At 35.9% G+C, this 18,735-nt stretch overlaps 1 non-coding gene and 1 pseudogene across 1 annotated transcript; one reads left to right on the forward strand and one right to left on the reverse strand.

Moving 5' to 3' along the window:
* Positions 1–9,706: 9,706 nt before the first annotated feature.
* LOC150082330 (U2 spliceosomal RNA) lies at positions 9,707–9,874 on the reverse strand (annotated as a pseudogene).
* A 497-nt stretch (positions 9,875–10,371) lies between these two features.
* On the forward strand, positions 10,372–10,443 carry TRNAG-UCC (transfer RNA glycine (anticodon UCC)). The gene has a single exon. It is a non-coding gene; the product is annotated as a tRNA-Gly (tRNA).
* Positions 10,444–18,735: the final 8,292 nt, after the last annotated feature.

The following is an 18,735-nucleotide window of genomic DNA, read 5'->3' on the forward strand; positions in this document are numbered from 1 at the left end:
TTGGTAGTTCCGCAAACGTTTACTAAAATCTCAATATTTATGAAAGCTATGCACAAAACTGGGATTTGCCTTTTCAAAAATAACAGTTCTTGACATGTCCTTAATAAATTACTTACAAACGAATGCAATTTTTTAAATTAAAAAAAGTTTTCGTTTTTTTAGGTATAAAGTCCATCTACTGGTCAGAAAAAGGGTGGCTAAAGGATCAGCGCCATCTACCGTCCGTAATTCCTAAACTCTTCGTCAGGATGGTTGTCTATCGAATTTGGATGGTAATTTAATTTATTTATTAATGAATAAAAGCCACTGAATAATTCTCCATTTTCAGTGGTTGGTACCATATGATAACCAATATAAATTACGAAAACTTAGAAAAGTTAATCCAAAGATTCGCTGTTGAGGTAATAGCTTAAGAACTTTTGATTTATTACGCTTTTCTTAAATCCATCGAACTTTAAATTTCAATTAGAAATGAAATAAAATACAGTTTAATTATCTTCTTTTTGTTTTATCAAATAAAATTATACAAAACAGGTAAAGATTTTTTGAAAACTTTTTCTTACAAACATTTCATTGTATTCAATTATTGTAGCACAACAGTGGTTACTGCACTTTCGTTTCGATTAGGTTCGGTTTTGAATCGCTAACAGAAGGAAGTACCTTTTCAAATGTGACATTTGGCTATTTTCTGGCGGGAGTGAATTAAATTTTAATATATTTCCGTTTAGTTTTTAGGCAATGCTTTACTTTGTACTACGGTATAAAGTTTCCGTGTTATGTGCTGCCATCTATACGAAAAACTAAGCTTTTGCATAATGAAATCACAAAATTATTAGGAATGCATATTTGGATTTGTTTGTTTTTTGTCTTTACTTTTTTTACCAATTTCTAATACCAATTTCTAAGCCAAAATAATATGCTGTAATAGCGTATAAATTTAACTGTGATACGTTGCCATCTATACGCTATTTATAAAAATTTCGTCTCTTTTCCATATTCGAATAATAAAATTATAACGACTAATTATTTGCATTTCTCTTGCTCCTTAGTTTTTTTTTGCAAGTACAAACAAAATAGAGAAGTTTAGTTTAAAATGAACATTATGCAATACCGAATATCCATCTGGTGAGTATGGGGTTGGCAAAACCAGGGTTTTCAGCTGTATATCATCGTTCTTCTCTTTCTTGGTTATTCATTTCTACTTCTCTGTCTCAAGGTAATTTGGGAATTTTTTTTTTTTTTTTTTGGCTGGTGCAGCAGTAGCCTCTGGCTTCCTTGCACCATATGGCTAATAATAATAATAATAAAGCGAACTTTACAGCTCGGTATCAGACAACGCTCGGTTCGCTGTACTCTACTGTAAAAATTTCATTGTGATGTGCTGCCAACTATACTGAATTTATTTAAAATTAATTTTAAGCATGCCAACATCATAAAATGATAAGGAATAATTATTTGAATATATATATATATATATATATATTTTTTTTTTTTTTTTGTTTGTTTTTGTACGTTACTTTCTTTTGAATAGGGCAAAAAAAAAAAAAAAAAAAAAAGAAATGTACAAAAATTTAGTTCAAAATCCGTTTTCGCTAATGCTTAATAGTGATTTTAAAACTCAGGGGTGCACGTCTGGTGATTATGGGTTTGCACACCCAAGGTCTTGGGCTGGACATCATCATTCCTCTCTTTCTTAGTTATTCCCTTCTAGGGTAACTGGGGAATTTTTTTTTTTTTTTTTTTTTTTTTTGGCTTGTGCAGCATAAGTCTCAGGTTTCCTTGCACCATATAGGTAATAATAATAATAATAAAATTAAATTAATAGTTAAGAAATCTAGCAACAGTTGCATGATTAGTTTTATCCAGAACTTTTTATGCAAGGAGATGTGATTTAGATGGTTTCCGACAATAAAATCTGCCTTCACAATCCGTGGTTTCATCAACTGAACCCCACACACAGCTGATTCCAATATCTTCGCGAATATTGTTTAGACACTTCAAGTAAGTAAATAAATAAACTAATTAAAATATAGCCTACAGAGCGTCCAGTTTTGGAATTTTATTAAATGATTAATTAATAAAACCAATGAGAGTATACCGATTTATGGCAGTCTTCAAGGTAATTTTTTCGTAACGTTGATTCGTCAGTAATTTTTCAAAAGCAGTATTTTTCCAAGAAGCTTTTGAAGACCGGATTGTTCACTTTGTTCCAAGGAATGTTTGCGGGAACCATTGCTTGGCATAAATTGGCAAAGAATGGATCCAAAAATAGATCTATTACCAGGCAATTAATTAATTTCCTTAAATAAACTAAATGCAACAAGGCATAATATTTAAGATTTTATATAATATCGGTGTGGATACACCGTAGAGAACTCTTAAAGAACAAGTACGATAGTGTGAAAGGCATCATTTCGTCTGTTCTCATATTGTGCTCTTTCTTCAAAACGAGTTGCACTTTTATTGCACTACCTCGAATAAGTAATGCTTTACTAATAGAGAAGACTATTGTTACTTGTCTTACCACCACCAACCGATGAAAAGCCAAGTAGCTTTGAAACTGTACCGTCTGGGTGGTGGTACTCACTGAGAATTAGTAACATTAGTTTTCTCTATTACAGTATTACTAAAGCATTACTTATTCGAGGTAGTGCAAAAAGGGGCAACTCGTTGTGAAGGAAGAGAACAATATGAGATACAGACGAAATGATGCCTTTCACACTTCTATCGTAGTTGTTCTTTAAAAGTTATCTATGGTGTATCTACACCGATATTATATTTATTAATTAATTTACGTACGTCTTTAGACGAATAATTCGTTGAGCTCAGTACAAGGCGAAACTACTGTAAAGTTTTAAATTATAGCTAAAATGCCAGTACGGTGTGGTTGTGAGTGAGTAAAGAACCAATCAAAATAACTTTGGGATTTAGCCACTCGTGCCCGGCCACGCTGGAATGCGAAATGAATAAATGTAAATTCCCACGGTTTTTTAGAAATATATTTTAAATCAATTTGTTAATCGATTATCACAAGACGAAATATGAAAATTTTATGTCGACAAGTATAAAGTATGCTATTAAATATGATATTTCATGTATTTTTTTTGAAATTATGACCTAATGTGTAAAATATGGTGAAATAAGAAACACGCTTTCTTAGTATCCTTAGACCATGTAACATGGTCCCACTAAGTGTCATGCCTTTATGTAAACGAAAAATGAATATGATAATACACAAAAATCCGAACCTTAGTTATCACATCCCACAGTAAGTACAGATTAGAATTAATTGACATTCTGGAATTCCATACACTTGGTTCCACTTTTATTTCTTTAGAAATCCCAGCCTTTAACCTGTTGTTGATATTTTTTGCAAAAATCTTATAATCCACATTTGACAATGCAATTGGCCTCCAGTTACCGATCTGCTTAGCATCCCTATCTTTTTTCCTGATAAATACAGTGTGAGTTTCTACAAACGAGACTAGTAAATTAAAATATTCTAGAAAATCATTGAAAATTTTCAATAAAGCTCGGGCAATAACAGTCCAATACTGTGTATAAAACTCGATGCCCAGTCCGTCCGGATCAGGCGCCCTGTGAAGATTGCATTCCTTAATGGCTGCATTGAGTTCTTCACGATTTATTACAGCATTATGCAAAAAGGTACTTTGGCTGAAACAAGAAGAAGAAATGAATCACTTATAAGTTTATCAAGTGGAAATCTGCTGTACACCAATGGAAACAGTGAAAGGAGTGAAGGTGGAGTTGGGTTTCTGGTCCATAAAGATTTTAAAAACAACATTTTGGAATTCAAAAGTACATCACCAAGGGTGTCAAGACTAATATTCAAGATTTCTAAGAGGTACAAGCTAAAGATTATAATGATTTATGCACCAACATCGAGCCATGATGATGAAGAGGTTGAAGAAATGTACACTGAAATTGAGAGTCTTCTAGATGAGCAGAAAACCCACTACACTATTATTATGGGGGACTTCAATGCTAAGGTTGGAAAAAGGCAAAACAGGGCAGAAAGAGGAACTATAGGAAATTTTGGAATTGGTGAAAGAAATAAAAGAGGTGAAAGACTTGTGGAATTTGCAGAATCTCAAGGACTGACAGTAATGAACTCTTTTTTCAAGAAAAGGGTGAACAGAAAGTGGACATGGAAGAGTCCAAATGGATTAACAACTAATGAAATCGACTTCATCCTCACTAACAGAAGATATATTGTGAATGATGTTACCGTCCTGAATAAGGTAAATGTTGGAAGTGATCACAGAATGGTAAGATGTACACTTGATATAGATGTAGGAAAGGAAAGGAAAAAACTGACTCGAGTAAATAATACAAAGGTCTTTGAAATAACAGAGGAGGAGAAAAAGCAGTATGTACTGGAACTTAAGAACAAGTTTCAGCTTCTGCAGACTGCTCAGGACCAAGATATCGACGAGGAATATTACAACTTTCTGAAAGTGATAAAGCCCAAGAAACCTATAGGGAAACAGAAATCCAAAGAAGAAAAAATTAGTCAAGAAACACTTGTCATGATGAACCAAAGACGACAAATGAAGAGCAAGAAAAACACTGACAGGGAGAAAATTGAGTATACTGAGTTATGCAAAGCCATTAGAAAGAGACTCAGAGAGGACATAAGAAGATTTAACACAAGAAAAGTAGAACAAGCATTAAGGGAAAACAAAGGATTTAAATCAGCAGCCATGAGCAGTAATACAGAAAGACAAATGATACTGAAACTGAAGAATAGCGATGGTGTACTTATAAACAGCAGAGAAGGCATAATTCAAATAGCAGAAGACTACTATAGAGAATTACACAAGGAGCGAGGGAATGATACCAGCAGTGGGGAAGATGGATTGCAAAGTAGCAACACATACGACATACCCGATATTCTTCCTGATGAGGTAGAACATGCATTGAAGAAAATGAAGAATCGGAAAGCCCCGGGGGAGATGAAGTTACTGTAGAGTTGTTAAAATTGGGAGGAAGAGACATAACACAAAAACTGGCAAGGCTCTTCACAAAGTGCATTAGAAAAGGTGTGATGCCTAAGCAGTGGAATAATGCAATCATAGTTTTGCTGCATAAGAAAGGAGATAAATCAGAAATTGGAAATTATAGACCAATTAGCTTGTTATCCCATATCTACAAGTTGTTCACAAGGGTCATTACTAACAGATTAGAAAGAATACTTGATGAGAATCAACCGAAAGAGCAAGCTGGCTTTAGGACAGGATTCTCAACTATGGATCACCTTCACGTAATATCACAGCTAATGGAGAAAGCAAATGAATATAAAACACCATTATGCCTGGCGTTTGTGGATTATGAAAAGGCGTTTGACTCCATACAGCATAAGGCAATGTTCCGGGCACTGGAAAGACAAGGCATAGATACTCCATATATTATGATTTTGAAGAAAATATATGAGAGTGCTACATCCTTTATTAGACTAGACAAAGACAGTAGCAAATTTAAAATCGAGAAAGGAGTTCGACAAGGAGACACAATATCTCCGAAGCTGTTTACTGCTGCCCTTGAGGAAGCTTTCAGAAGATTAGACTGGTCGCAGAAAGGAGTCAATGTGAACGGAGAGTACCTAAACCATTTACGATTTGCAGATGACATTGTGGTCATAAGCCACGATCCCAAAGAATTAGAGGAAAATCTTAATCAGTTATGCAAAGTTAGTAAGGATTTTGGACTAAAGATGAATATGGCTAAAACAAAAGTAATGATGAACAAGTATGCCACGGAAAGGGAAATAATGATTGAAGGAGCAGTAATTGAAAAGGTGGAGTCATATACTTATCTGGGACAAGTTATTAGCTGTAATAATGATAAATGGCTGGAAGTCAAGAGAAGAATAAATTTTGGATGGATAGCATTCAGGAAATATAGTCACATACTGAAGAGCAATATCCCAGTTTGTCTGAAACGTAAAATAATGAATCAATGTATACTCCCCACCATGACTTATGGAAGTGAAACTTGGGCACTCACCAAAAGAATGGAAGAGAAGCTAAGAACTACACAGCGAAGAATGGAACGAATTATATTGGGAATCAGACTGTTAGATAAGAAGAGAAACACATGGATTAGGCAGCAAACTCAAGTAAAGGACATTCTTATCAAAACTAAAGAACTAAAATGGTCTTGGGCAGGACACATAGCTCGAAGACATGATGACAGATGGACTAAGAAAATAACAGAATGGTACCCAAGAAGAGCTAGAAGAAAACCTGGAAGACAAAGGCGGAGATGGATAGATGAAATTCATGAGTTATTGGGTAGTAAATGGATAGCCAGTGCTCAAAACAGAAGGAACTGGAAAGTTGCTGGAGAGGCCTTCATCCTGCAGTGGATTGAAAATGGCTGATGATGATGATGATGATGATGATATGCAAAAAGGTACTGTACTCCGGGTAACGGTCAACTTCCCAAATAAAAGAGATTTGGTTATTGAAAAGTTTTGTATAATATTGCTTGAATTCACTCAATTTCCTGCGTGGTAGTAAACAAACCGTGCTCTGCATCTATCTCTGTAATTAATCGATCCAAAGCAAGATCTTTCAGCTTCTGATCATAAAAGGCAGACAATGGTCTGTCTTGTTCCTTAAATTTGATTTTAAGTTTCAAATCTTATTTTTTAGCATTGCTAAAAGGTTCTTTTTCTAACTTACCCCCCAAGGTTTGTATGAATTTATTATTAACCCCATTTTTATTTCCATTTATAAGTATTTTAATCTGTTTTTGTAGTTTAATCATTTTCTTCCTAAATTCATAACTTAAAAGTTTTCACTTTACATAAAAAATACTCTCTGGTGCACCATACGGTGCACCAGAGAGTACCTTCCTTGCACCAAACGGCTAATAATAATAATAATAAATAATATTTCTGCAAATAATCTTGCATATTTGCAAAATGATCGCATTTTTTTCTTTCAGATCCTTAGCCATTACCAATATTTATATGCAGAAATACTACTAATCATGTCACCCACATTTTTTATTTTCCTTGTAATTCCAAATTCAAATCACCAAATGTACTGGGAAAATCTGCCAAAAAACCAGATCACACAACCACTCCGTATATTGTAGCTGCTGATAATCATCTCTCCTTTGATCAACAATTTTTTTTAAATTTCATTCAGCAAATTTCGAAATCTCTGTAGAAACTTACTCCGACTCACTCTCCTCACATCTGCGTGTAATATCAGATCTGGTTCATTTTTATCGAATTGCATTTTCAAATGTCTCCTTTGAAGAGATTGTCCTCTGGAATTCACGATTTCGAAAGCTATTTCCATAACACTTTTAGTATTTAATCTTTTGCTGGCTAACACTTATTAGTGGTTGATACAGTGGTAACTCAAAAAATCTGGGAATTCATCATCCTTTTGGCACAATGCAATGAATCCGTTAAGATGCCCCATTATTGCTTTAGCTCCATCTGTTGTTATTGATACGAGCCTAAATAGTGGTAATTTAATTTTTTGGATAAAATTCTTGATTGCTTTATATATATCAAGACCTCTAGTTCTTTTTTTTTTTTTTAACAAAACCATACCCACCAGTTCTAGTGGCAGAATCATCGAAAACCATACGAATAAAAACGAGCAATTGAGCTCTAACACTGACATCTGTAGATTCATCCAGTTGTAAAGAAAAGGATACACAATGAGCAATATGAGCCCGCAATTGTTTGCTCGCATTTTTACTAATTTTTTGATGCGTCGCATCACAGTATTTCGAGATAATTGCAGATCTTGAAGAGCACTTTTAATTTCATTTTTGTTCTTAAAATTTTTCAAAAAGAAGCCTAGTGGCTGCGCAGCAACAAGAATAGTCAGGTGGTTCAACGGATTTGTATTAAACGTATGCAGTGGAGCGCATAATAATAACAACCTTTAGATTTTGACTAATCTATTTTTTAGATATATTTAAAATTTCTCGTGATCGAACGAAATTAAAGCCGTAAGCGACTTTTTGGCCACCCCTGCTCTAAACCATGTCCACAAGGTTACGATCATTCAAGGTATGGCCAAGGACGGAAAAAGCTGCTGTCCCTTGCATAGGATCACCCAAAATTTTGTCCAAGAGCGCGTTGGTCCTGAATACAATTACAGTCCCCTTCCAATAATGATACATTGAGCTCCGCGTAAATAAACAGCAAGTTCCAAAAAAAAAAAAAGAAAAAAAAAAAAAGAATAGATCTCTGTTCAGAATTATTAGAAGCATAGACATTTATTTACAAAACGCACAATCCTGCTACCATAATGCAAAGTATTTTCCCATACAGAACTCTATGAACGTTATTAAAATATCCTAAGACAGGTTGCATAATTAAAATGCCAACCACTCTCCTGCTATCACCGAATCTCCAAAAACTTTGAACGTTAAGGGTGATATTAAAATTACTAATATCCAATCCTGTATTAAAATGCACTTCTTAAAGAAATAAAATTTTTATAACTAGTCCTAAAATGGTGCTCTATTCTGTTAAATTTATTTTCTAAACCCCTAAATATTTAAAGAGCCGATAATAAAATGATTCATTGAGAGCACTTATGTTCTAATTCCGAGAGCACATGTGCTCTGATAGCCATTGCCAGTTCTGTAAGAACTTCTTTCATTCTTAACTCAGAATTTCGAATTTCGGAAGAGTTCCTCCAATTCTTCAACCGTAGACTCCATGATGTCCTTGATATAAAACACATCCCCCAGGTGATTAAAATACTTTGTACCCTTCCGTTTTCTTTTAAAAAGGTATTTTAAAAGAAGAGATGTCACCTTCTACAATTTTTTTCCGGTTTTCACTTTGTTTTGCTGAAGGACTGGTCACTGTTTCGCACTCTTGGCGCTTTAGGGGATTTTTAATATTTGCCCCTTCTTCCATGGGAATGAACTTCTCCTCCTGTGAAACTGTTCCCTCCTCAAGAGGAGAAATTAAAGGTGGAAAATCTTCCACTTTCGTAGGAATATCTTCCGATGTTATCTCTAGAGGGACGATTCTTTCTCCCATACGTTCTGAAAACCAATGGCGAGGACAGGCGTTTATTCTGTGTTCCTCACTGTAGCGTTTTCTGCAGTTTTCCTCACACTCGGACGTAATGTGCCCCACTGCATTGCAATTAAAATATTTGGATTTAAGGCACTGTGCCCCAAGATGTTCAGTCCAAAGACATCAGAAACATATTCTCCCCACTCCTGGGTAATTCAGTAATAACCTGTACCCTCCTACAGTTACGATATTAGGTACTGGTTTGTTCATCTCCATAAGCACAGTAATTTTACTTCTATAATCTTTCCTCATTTTGATAATACATTTTTCAATGGTTCATCTGATATTTCAGCTGGAGAGCGGTCAAATGGTAATTAATTTTCGAAAATTACCCGCTAGTTTAGGCACCAACTGCCTCTTTTTAAAGGTATCTCTAGTCCTGTTGGTCAAAAAAACTACGTGAACTTTGTTTGCAGGTAAAGTCTTACTCCTGTACGTTGTTTTCCCCAAATTATCTACCAAACAGTCCAAAAAATCTGTAATTTCCTTATCATTGTCTAATAAGATCTCGACAGTTCTTTCTCTTTGTATGAGAGAACTCATTTCTAAATCTAAATTCACTAAACTGCACAAGCATGCAAAATAAAAGAAAAACAAACACCCCTCCAAAGCACAAACGTTGGCTTTAAGAAGGCCACGTCCCCAGCAAATAAAACTTACTAAATGTCAAACAAGTGAGCAAAACTTAAAAATCCGAACGAATATTCAAATGAGATACGCATTTTCAACACAGCTGTTAAGAACAAATACTACAGGTTGATCTTAGCCAAAGGGCCGAGAAGCGATACCCTGAATTGTGCCCGAAATTATTTAAACCGATTTCAAGTAAGCAGTCTCTTCGTGGTTCCTCAAGAGTTTACTGACAACTCAATATTTATGAAAGCAAAAAATAAATTATGAAAACTGAAAAAGTAAATCCAAAGACTCCCTGTTGAGATTTAAGTCTTTCATTTGTACGATTTTCTTAAATCTATCAAAATTTAAATTGTAAATAAATGAATAAATTATCTTCTATTTTCTTCTTTTTGTTTCATCCAATAAAATGATACAAAGCAGTTTTCCATTTATTAAAAATACCATACCGGTAAAGATTTTTCGAAATATTTTCCTTACAAACATTGTATTGACTTCTATGTATGCCACAACAGTGGTAATTTCACTTTTGTTACGAAAAGGTTTGGTTTTCAATCTCTAAAAGAAGGAACTACTTTTCAAATGTGACAATTATCTATTTCCTGGTGGGCTCGAAATAAATTTCAATATATTTTCATTCAGTCATATGGGCGATGGTGGTATAGTGGTGAGCATAGCTGCCTTCCAAGCAGTTGACCCGGGTTCGATTCCCGGCCATCGCAGTAGTTTTTTTAACCCAGGGGCTCACCCAGAATTGCTTAAATCGACGCCCATATTCACATGTGATGAGTAAGCGCTTGGCACACCCAGGATCCTAATCTCGATGTCGTCATTCTTTTCTTTCTTGGTAATTCCTTTCTACTTCTGACTCTCTCTCGATAAATTGGGATTTTTTTTTTTTTTTTGTCACGAATTATTCAGATTCGTCACGAATTTTTCAGAAGCAGTATTTTTCCAAGAAGCTTTTGAAGGAATGTTTCAAGGAATTGTTCCAAGGAATGTTTGCGGCAACCATTGCTTGGCATAAATTGGCAAAGAATGGATCTGGTGTTGTTTGATTTTCTGCAGAAACAACTGCTGTGTAGTTCCCACCCCTGAAATTCTCCTCCTTATGTTTGCTTCACGCAAAGCACTAACGTTATGCTGTTGAAATTGGCATACTTTCGCGCACGGAATCTTAAAAAGGTATTTATATATTTATTTAAGATTATTTATAAAAATTATTATTATTTTCCGATTTATATGAAAAATTGTATGAAAAAATTAAATATGCAGGAGCATTAAATTTGAAACGTCCATTTATCGAAGCATCCAAAAATAAAAATTCTGATAGATCTATTACCAGGTAATTAATTAATTTACTTAAATAAACTGAATGCAACAAGGCATAATACTTAAGAGTTTAAGATTCTATAAAATATCGGCGTGGATACACCATAGATTACTCTTAAAGAACAACTACGATAGTAGTGTGAAAGGCATCATTTCCTCTGTATCTCATATTGTGCTCTTCCTTTACATCAAGTTGCACTTGTATTGCACTACCTCGAATAATATTTATAATATAAATATATATAATACTTCGTACGTTGGCATTCGAGGTGAGCGGACGCGCTTAGACAGGGCTCCTCAGTTAAGTGGTTTACTTTTGGATAGTGCTTTTAAATATTTGATTTATTTAGATATTGTTGGATTATTTTGTTATAGGTTTTCCTGTAACTGTTTGATTTTAATAATATTATAGATATAATTTTTTAAAGTTACTTTCATTGATATTTATTTAATTTTATAATGGTAGTTACGAGATCTGCCTTAAACACGTCACAGGGTATCGTGACTCACACGGAAATAGCAGATGGCGATTTACGGGTGAGTCATGATTTAATCCGTTGTGGAACTTGTGGAATGTTTTCCAATGTCGACCTGGTGACTAATCCTACCTCACCTGGGGATTCTTTTCTTTGTGATCGATGTAAGGAGTGCACCGATCTTAAATTACAATTTGGTGCACTGATGGAACAATTTGAATCCCTGAAAAAACGAGTGCTTGCCCTCGAAAATAATGCTTCTGGGAGCTCGTCAGGGACTCAAAACTCCAGCAATCTACCAAGTGATGCACACCCGATTCGAGCCTCAAAACAGAAAAACCAAGTGCAAACTACCCTGGTTAAAAAGGACATTGTTTTATTAGGAGACTCCATTGTCAGGGAAACGGGGAATATTTTTTGTAATAAAGATAGGTGGAGCAGAACCAGGGTATGTCTGCCGGGAGCAACTATTGATGATGTCACCAACAGACTGTCAGATTTTAAAGGGGGTAAAGAAAATATTATTATTCATGTGGGAACAAATAATATTAAACGTACACGATCTGACGATTTGTTGGAAAAATACAGGACCATGCTGAGGAAATGTCGCGAGCTAGGCCATAATGTCTATGTGTCTGCAATTCTGCCCAGACACGATAGGAGGGATTATATGTTAAGAGCCTTGTGGATTAACTCAAGACTTGAAGGAATCTGCAAGGCTTTAGGGGGTACATTTCTATCAGCATGGCCCACACTTGTAGGTAGAAGGAATTTGTTTTGTAGAGACGGGATACACTTAAACAAAGGTGGTGCAAAAGTTTTTGCCAGTATTATTGAGGATACCTTAAAGGTTCAGGGAAACTGCTAGTTAGGGGGGGATGTGGGTAATACTGACACGCGTTTATCGGATAATATTGGTCAATGTAACTCTTGCACATACCTTAAGAGTTCTTATCTGTTACCCCAACTGGACGTATTATCTAGATGTTCTGGGGGCAAAGACGTTTCCCGTGAGCGGGTAGCTAATATCAGGGAAGAGAGCCTAAAAAACTTCAAGGGTTGTGTTAGGGTTGTTAAATATACAAGAACAGTAAATCTTAATTGTTTATACAGTAACGTTAGAAGTGTCGTCAATAAAATGAGCGAATTCGAACTGCTGGTTAAAACAAGTAACGGACATAATAGGGCTTACAGAGACGTGGTGCCACCCGGAAATTGGGGATGATGAGTTTCAGTACGGCTTGTATAATGTATTTAGGAAGGATAGAGTAGATAGAAGGGGTGGTGGGGTAATGCTTCTTATCAGAAGCAGCCTGAGTGCGACGATAGCTTTCCCGGATTCAGACATTTCACATGCTAGTATAGAGTCTGTATGGTGTGAGATAGTTGGAAACAAAGGTACAATGCGAGTAGGAGTAATCTATAGACCAGGTGATTGTGAAGACTATGACAAAAGCCTCTACATGCAAATGGAATGGGCAAGTAAGCGTCAATGTCTTATTATGGGTGATTTCAATTTGCCTCTAATTGATTGGAGTAAATGGGAAGGAAACTCGACATGGGGAACAAAATTTTTAAATCAACTAGATGACTGTTATTTGTATCAACATGTCAGGGAAAGTACTAGAGAAAAGAATATCCTAGACCTCATCATCACACATGAATCAGATGACATAACAGGGCTGACAGTAGAGGAACCAGTAGCAGGAAGTGATCATGGAGTTCTACGGTGGATGATGACGAGAGAGGTAGCAGAAGTAAACGGCAAAGGAATGGGTTTTAATTTCAGAAAAGGAAATTATGATGCCTTAAGGTACTACATGGCCTCTATTAACTGGGTAGATATCGCGCAGAGAATGAATACAATTGAACTGTGGTACGCTTTTAAAACATTAATCACAGATGCCTTGAATGCGTATATACCATTAAAAAAATACTCCACGAGAAGGGTTCCAAGTTGGATGAATAGTGAAGTTGCCACATTACTTGAGCAGAAAAAGGTGGCATGGAAAAGTTACAGAGCAATAAAAAGTACTGAAGCCTATAACAGCTACAAGGTGATGTGTAATAGAGCCACAGAAAAGGTTCGACAGGCAAAGGCAGTTTATGAGAAATCACTAGCAAACAGAGCAAAGAGGGGGGATAAAGAATTCTTCACATATATAAATGCCAAGAAGAGCAGGACAAACCAGATCGGACCTTTACGTAAGGGAAAGGGGATAGTAATAAATACACCAGCTGCCGTTGCAGATGAACTCAACAGTTATTTTGCATCGATATTTACAAATGAAAAGCCTTTTGTGGCAATGGGAAATTGTGGGAGCGAAGTTAAAAAATATGTAATTAATGATATTGAAATTTCGCAAGATTATTTAATGAAAAAACTTTCAAGCCTACAGACCAGTAAGGCTACTGGAGTTGATGGAATATACCCTATAATCTTGAGAGAGGCGGCAAGCGAGTGCATTGAACCACTGAGGCTGGTTATGCGAGCATCACTAGACTCTGGGGAGATTCCCTTGGATTGGAAAAGTGCAAATGTATCTCCCATACATAAGGGTGGCTCTAAAAGTGAAGTTGGAAATTATCGACCTGTCAGTCTGACTTCAGTAGTAGGGAAAATCATGGAGGCAATGATCAAGGGTGGAATTCAGGATCATTTGGATAGAATTGAAATTCTCAAGGATACTCAGCATGGTTTTGTAAAGGGAAAATCATGTTTAACAAATCTGGTTCGCTATTTCGAAAGGGTCACTCACGAGCTGGATTTAGGGAATAATTTCGACATTGTTTATTTAGATTTCAGCAAAGCTTTTGACTCAGTCCCACATGAGCGGTTGCTTTATAAGCTAGAACAGGTTGGAATCACTGGGAAAATCCTTAGATGGATAGAAGGATGGCTTCAGGGCAGGAGGCAGAGGGTTGTGATAAATGGCTATTCCTCAGATTGGGTTGATGTAAGAAGTGGGGTTCCCCAAGGATCAGTATTAGGACCACTGTTGTTTTTAATTTTCATAAACGACATTGATGAAGGGATAGAGAGCGTGATATCTAAATTTGCAGATGATGTTAAAATTGGTAGAGTAGTTAATGATCACTGTCAAGCTGAGCTTCTTCAGAGAGACCTAGATAGACTTCAAGAATGGTCAGAAAAATGGCAGCTGTGCTTTAATCCAACAAAGTGTAAGGTATTACACCTGGGAAACAGTAATCCCAAAATAACTTATTCACTTGGTGGAGTTCAACTAAACCCAGTACTGGAGGAAAGGGACTTGGGTGTTACGATACGGTCAGACATGAAATTCTCTGAGCATTGTAAACAGGTTGCAAGGAAGGCCCATGGTGTCCTATCGATGATCTATCGAACTTTTGCAAGTAGAGATAGGGACGTGATAATCCCATTATATAAGGCTTATGTTAGACCACACTTGGAATACTGTGTTCAAGTATGGAGACCGCACCTAAAGAAAGACATCGAGCTTCTTGAAAGGGTGCAAAGAAGGGTAACTCGCCTGGTGAGATCGGCAAAAGGGCGTCCTTATGAAGAAAGACTTCGAATATGTGGGTTGCAGAGTTTGGAAACTAGACACCTTAGAGGAGATTTGATTGAGGTGTTTAAGGCTCTGAGAGGCATCAGTAAAATGAATGAGGACGAAATTTTCAAGATTATAAATGATGCTAGAACTAGGGGACATAAATTCAAGTTACGGGGGGAAATGTTTAGATTGGACTGCAGGAAGTTTTATTTTAGCCAGCGAGTTATAAATTATTGGAATAAGTTGCCTTCATGGGGGGTAGAGGCCGACAGTTTGGGGAAATTCAAAGGTCATCTGGATAGTACTTTCGGGTAAGGGAAGCGCATAGGATGATAGGATTAATTTCCTTTTTATTTATTTTTTATTTCATTTTATTATTTTTATTTATTTATTAATTATTATTATTTATTTATTTATTTAATTTTTGTTTATATCATTGTTTTGTTCGGATTTTTTTTTTTTTTTTTTGGCTGGTGCAGCATAAGCCATAGGCTTTCTTGCACCATACGGCCGTTACTAATACTAATACTAATACTAATAAGTAATGCTTCATTGATAGAGAAGACTACTGTTACTTGTCTTACCATCACCAACCGATGAAAAGCCAAGTAGCTTTGAAACGGTGCCGTCTGGGTGGTGGTACTCACTGAGAAATAGTAACAATAGTTTTCTCTATTACAGTATTACTGAAGCATTACTTATTCCAGGTAGTGCAATATACGGGCAACTCGTTGTGAAGGAAGACCACAATATGAGATACAGACGAAATGATTCCTTTCACACTACTATCGTAGCTGGTCTTTAAGAGTTATCTATGTTGTATCTACACCGATATTATATTTATTAATTAATTTACGTACATCTTTAGACTCTTCTTTAATTCGCTCAATTTCCTGCCAAGTAACCAAACCCTGCTCTGCATCTCTCTCTGTAATTAATCGATCCAAAGCAATATCTTTCTGCTTCTGATCATAAAAGGCAGACAATGGCGTGTCTGGTTTCTTAAATTTGATTTTAAGTTTCAAATCTTATTTTTTAGCATTGCTAAAACGTTCTTTTTTCCAACTTATCCTCCAAGGTTTGTATGAATTTATTATTAACCCCATTTTTATTTCCATTTATAAGTATTTTAATCTGTTTTTGTAGTTTAATAATTTTCTTCCTAAATTCATAACTTAAAAGTTTTCCCTCCAACTATAATCATTATTAAGCTTAGTTTCCAATAATTTCATATATTCCTTATCCTCATTCTCTACTAGAGGAGGATTACTTTTTCATACTCCTTTTCCACAGATGACTCAACTAAATAGCTGCATATCTGATGACACCAAACAATGGTCAGTGATAAGCAAACTACTTGAAAGAACAATATGTTTAACATTAGAAACGAGTTCCCGAGATATATAAAAACGGTCCAACCTTGAACCCATATTTCCTCTAAACTAGGGGTGGCCAACTTAATTTGTGATGCAATCTACTTTTTTTCTTCAAAATGTGCCGCGATCCACCACTCAAGAATTTCATTGCACAAGGTTAAAAAAGTTAATCAACACATGTTGAAAATTGTTGTTTATAAATTTTAAAATTAAATACAATTCAGAATTCTTATTTTAAATTAACATATATTTAAATTTTTAATTTATGTGAAGTTTGTGTCTTCATGTCATCTACCAAGCTTTAAAAATCGGGGATATAGAATCTTTAATTGCAGCAATGATAGAATTACTGTGATGAGGCCAAAAGTAAAGAATCTTAAGGACTTGTATACAAGTCGGTAAGAGTGTTTGTTTGTTTCAAATACGAGAAGACCAATTCGCATAGATATGTGGAACCAAAACAGGAATTTAAAAAGTTCACAGCATTTTGTTTTTACATTTCGGTACTGCTCTCGACAAACATATTTCCAAAAGTCTTTTTCTGATGGTCTGGCTTTTAGGAAGATATCGTTTCGAAATGTAATAATATCATTTTCAAGTAATATTTTCACCATGTGAAAAATCTCAGCGATTTTTTCTGCAATTTGTTTTGTATCTAAGCCGACATTAAATGGATAAGAAATATATTGAACAATGTTTCTTCAATTGTTTTAAAATCACCGAATCTCGTTTCAAAATCATCCACAACTTTCTCAATTTCAGAAACACACCCGATTCGAGCCTCAAAACAGAAAAACCAAGTGCAAACTACTCTGGTTAAAAAGGACATTGTTTTATTAGGAGACTCCATTGTCAGGGAAACGGGGAATTTTTTTGTAATAAAGATAGGTGGAGCAGAACCAGGGTATGTCTGCCGGGAGCAACTATTGATGATGTCACCAACAGATTGTCAGATTTTAAAGGGGGTAAAGAAAATATTATTATTCATGTGGGGACAAACGATATTAAACGTACACGATCTGCGATTTGTTGGAAAAATACAGGACCATGCTGAGGAAATGTCGCGAGCTAGGCCATAATGTCTATGTGTCTGCAATTCTGCCCAGACACGATAGGAGGGATTATATGTTAAGAGCCTTGTGGATTAACTCAAGACTTGAAGGAATCTGCAAGGCTTTAGGGGGTAAATTTCTATCAGCATGGCCCACACTTGTAGGTAGAAGGAATTTGTTTTGTAGAGACGGGATACACTTAAACAAAGGTGGTGCAAAAGTTTTTGCCAGTATTATTGAGGATACCTTAAAGGTTCAGGGAAACTGCTAGTTAGGGGGGGATGTGGGTAATACTGACACGCGTTTATCGGATAATATTGGTCAATGTAACTCTTGCACATACCTTAAGAGTTCTTATCTGTTACCCCAACTGGACGTATTAACTAGATGTTCTGGGGGCAAAGACGTTTCACGTGAGCGGGTAGCAAATATCAGGGAAGAGAGCCTAAAAAACTTCAAGGGTTGTGTTAGGGTTGTTAAATATACAAGAACAGTAAATCTTAATTGTTTATACAGTAACGTTAGAAGTGTCGTCAATAAAATGAGCGAATTCGAACTGCTGGTTAAAACAAGTAACGCGGACATAATAGGGCTTACAGAGACGTGGTGCCACCCGGAAATTGGGGATGATGAGTTTCAGTACGGCTTGTATAATGTATTTAGGAAGGATAGGGTAGATAGAAGGGGTGGTGGGGTAATGCTTCTTATCAGAAGCAGCCTGAGTGCGACGATAGCTTTCCCGGATTCAGACATTTCACATGCTAGTATAGAATCTGTATGGTGTGAGATAGTTGGAAACAAAGGTATAATGCGAGTAGGAGTAATCTACAGACCAGGTGATTGTGAAGATTATGACAAAAGCCTCTACATGCAAATGGAATGGGCAAGTAAGCGTCAATGCCTTATTATGGGTGATTTCAATTTACCTCTAATTGATTGGAGTAAATGGGAAGGAAACTCGACATGGGGTACAAAATTTTTAAATCAACTAGATGACTGTTATTTGTATCAACATGTCAGGGAAAGTACTAGAGAAAAGAATATCCTAGACCTCATCATCACACATGAATCAGATGACATAACAGGGCTGACAGTAGAGGAACCAGTAGCAGGAAGTGATCACGGAGTTCTACGGTGGATGATGACGAGAGAGGTAGCAGAAGTAAAAGGCAAAGGAATGGGTTTTAACTTCAGAAAAGGAAATTACGATGCCTTAAGGTACTACATGGCCTCTATTAACTG

The sequence above is a fragment of the Mastigoproctus giganteus genome, chromosome 8 (assembly GCF_048544385.1).
Source record: "Mastigoproctus giganteus isolate SK-2022 chromosome 8, ASM4854438v1, whole genome shotgun sequence".
Classification (NCBI taxonomy): Eukaryota; Metazoa; Arthropoda; class Arachnida; order Uropygi; family Thelyphonidae; genus Mastigoproctus; species Mastigoproctus giganteus.